Here is a 3,587-nt window from a genome sequence, read left to right as displayed (position 1 = left end):
CCCGCGTTTGGCTTTTGAATGAAACCACAGATGAGCAGCTGCCTCTCTGGTTAATGAAACCACTCCACAGTGACCTCCAGCAGCCCTTATCGATACTATCTACTTTTTAATACAGGCCTGTTGCCTCACTGTGTACCACTTTACAGTATAGAGCCTGCCTTTATTATTCCCACTGACCTCAGCCTTAGTCAGCTCCTGACTTCACTGCACTTGACATTTCTCAGTACCTGAGAATCTGGACTAGAGGTCACAAAAAGGATTTGAGGTTGTCTAGTAAACTGTCATATAGTTCATAAACGACTTTTAAAATGCAGAAATGCACAGTTATCCTGTGAAGCTCTTTAAATTAGTTAGGATGAAATGCAATTTTTTTATACCCACTAATATTTATATTTTTTTTTTGATAAAAAGTTTTTATCAACTGGTCCAGACTTTGTTCTAAGTTTTTATCAACTGGTCCAGACTTTGCTCCCACCAAAGCAAGTGATGATTTTTAAAGAAAACTTTATCTACTGTGTTTATTGAGAATTTATTTATTTAGTGATTTTTTTAAAAAAAAAGCAAATTCTTCAACTACATTTTCATGTGAAAAAGATTTTAAACTAAAAGTCAAATGTATTTTCTAGGTTTTTCTCCTGACACTGTAAATCCTTTTTCTCTGATTTATGCAGTGCTCTCAGTGGATGACTCTGTATGACTGCAAACTAGTTGGATTTTTTTCACCAGTAGAATTTCTACCTATTACCTTCCCAACCACTTTTAACAGGAGAAAAATAAAAAATAAAATAAAGAATTGTAAAATGACTGCACATTCTATCTTTAAAAACATTTCTATGCAGATGACTGTTGTTGCCACCTCTGGCTGTTGTCGGCTTGTCTGCAGGCCGATTGCTCCCTGTAGGTCTCACAACACCTTAACCAACCACAGAGCTCCTTTCCTGAGTGACAGCTTCTTACATTCAGATTTATGCATTAAAGTTCTACTCCTGGTCTGCTGCCTATTTTACTTTTACTTTTATTTTTTTTACACTTTGCTTTCTTCTCTCCCTCATGGTTGCGGATACAGAATGTTGATGAGAACGGTGATGGCTCGGGGGTGTCGGGTTAGTTCTGTGTTGTCACAGTCACTGCTGCGATGTGCTTGTTAGTGGCTAAGACACAGCACAACCACAACCATTTGCATCATGGGAAACCGTAGCAGGCCACACCTTGATATTCACGTCCACCCTCACGAGCAGAGACGAGTCCTTGTGAATACATTAATGCGAGAGGTTGGAAAGAAGTAAAAACAGTTTAGTTCCCCTATGTCCCTCCTGAAATCACCCTTGTCCACCGCTGTGCCTGGAATTATTAGTACTTTCTCTATAGTTCCAGGCTCAGGAGGATTTCAGCAGATAAACATGGATAAGAGGCAGCAGCTGGAAAATGGATGTTGCACGCATACAACCAAGCGAAAGCTGAAGCACTCAGCCGTTTGTCATATGTAATGAGAAACTTGAGTTTTTCTTTACTTATCCTCCAACGCCTTGAACTCAACAGACAGAAAATTCAAATCTCAAAAAGAGCTGTGAAAACATCTGTACACATTAGGAGACAATTATTCTGAGTGTGATTTTAACAAAGTGACACATTTGGCTTTTAGTAGCTGTGCCTCTGAGTAATAATCTGTGTACCATTTCTCCTGCATTATTCATCGGGGGGCAGTGGAGAGCCGCAGTCCAAGGACTTTGTGATATTGATTGACAGTTTAGCACTGACCGACTGTAGTGGCTCCGTTTTTTTCTTTTGCTGCCGCCTGGTCGTACACTGAGTACAGTGTGTTGTAACACAGCCCTCTCGGTGACATCTGGCCAGACCACAATCATCCTGTGTGTGTGTGCCGGTGTATTCCTCTGCCTCCTTATCTTTCCATCTTAATATCTGATTCAGTCCAACATTTCCCCTGTCGTTCTCTTTGTTGTTTCTGCTTTCTTCTTCTTTCTTCAATGGCCAGGCAGCTGCACAGCTCTAACAGAAAAGAAGCACAGTGAGATATGGCACTGCATTCTAATGCCTCATACCGACACTGCCCTTACTGTATCACTCACGTATCTCCCCTGTGCTGCAACGATGACAGATAATTTGGAGGGTTTTTTTCTTTTTTTTAACCCCACAAAAACCTATGCAGTGTTGGGTGGGTATAAGAATGTATCAATGTCAATCATCTTATGTATGGTCTGTAAACAGACACACTAGGATAGCCATCGTAGACGCAGGTGAAAGATTCAGGGCCGTTCTGCCCTTGAGCAATGTGGACTCCTTGAAGCTCAGGCTGTCAAATTTAACATGTTAATCATATTAATTAATTAATTTGTGAAACTAATCAGACTAAAATCTTTTGTTGGATTTTAACACATACTGTATATAGGACAGAACGGCGGCGCTGTCGATAGACACCTTAAACACCAGCCAACGCCAAGATGTACAGTAATGACTAAAATCCGCCAATTTATTAAAGCAACACCTTAAGTTATACTTGCTGTTATTTGTCTTTCTGTTTCAGCAAAATATTATAAAACAACATATTTGGGAATGTTGTTTTGACTGGCTTCATCATGAAGATGTGACTCGTTTGACAGCCATACTGAAACCATTTATCCATCAGTGGGACAACGACTCTGAGTCATCTGCTCGGAGAGCTATCCCCAATTTTCCCTAATGTGTCACCTAATTGCTTGTCTGCACTTATGTGAGGCTGTTGCATTTACTCACACCAGTGCACAGACCTGAATGAAAATAGACCTCTGTGGTTAAATTGAGGATTTTTAGAGCAATAACCCTGCCTTTGGGGTAATCCCTGAATCAGAAGCAGCTTACTTTATACATCTGACGCACCTTTTCCCCTGATTGTATTCTGGCCTCGTGTCGTGCCACCCAGCAACATCAAAGAGATGCAGGGCTGATATAATGCATCCTTTCAGCATTATCTCCTGCTTTTTCATCACAGTAATGGGCAGTTTTGCATCCAGAATTTGGAATAGAATGACAAAATTTAGATTTCAAAAGGGCTTGAATTCTCTCAGATGAGGTCAGAGTCACATCTGTGCGCTCAAAGCTTCGAGTCAAAGTCCCTTAAAGGACAAAAAACTGTCTTAGTCGAAATTATCTTAATTTTTGTCATTTTGTTTTTGATCCAAGTCACTGAATAAAAAATGTGAGCAAAAGTCACCAGGGTGTCAAGTCAGGTCACTATAGAAAGATCCAAGTTGGTGCAAATGGCTTATATCACACTCTAAGCACTCTAAATATCATCTTTTCTGCATATTAAATGCCTTTATTTTTATTCTTTTGTATAAAATACACAGTATTGCACATAATAAATCAATTGCACTTCTTCAGGGTAAATATAAACATCTAGATCTGTCTCGCTGCTACAGTCAAACTACTTTAAAGGAAAGTGACCTGTACAAGAGTAAAGGTGTAAACCACACAGAGGGAACAGAAAGAAGCATGGTGGCGGAGTTTGTAAAGGTCGTAATAATGGAATCTAGTTTGCCAGCTATTGTTATGACAGCAGATAAGATTATGGGATTTTTGCCCTTGAAACC

The 3,587-nt window shown here is 39.8% G+C and overlaps 1 protein-coding gene across 1 annotated transcript in view; it reads left to right on the top strand.

Moving 5' to 3' along the window:
• Positions 1 to 3,587, top strand: part of dock1 (dedicator of cytokinesis 1) — a 143,726-nt gene that overhangs the window by 56,257 nt on the left and 83,882 nt on the right. The gene's annotated exons all lie outside the window — the stretch shown is intronic.

Source organism: Cynoglossus semilaevis, chromosome 8 (assembly GCF_000523025.1).
Source record: "Cynoglossus semilaevis isolate Cse_v1.0 chromosome 8, Cse_v1.0, whole genome shotgun sequence".
NCBI classification, from domain to species: domain Eukaryota; kingdom Metazoa; phylum Chordata; class Actinopteri; order Pleuronectiformes; family Cynoglossidae; genus Cynoglossus; species Cynoglossus semilaevis.
Note: the sequence above shows the minus strand (reverse complement) of the source record. Positions and strands in the feature narration are given on the sequence as shown.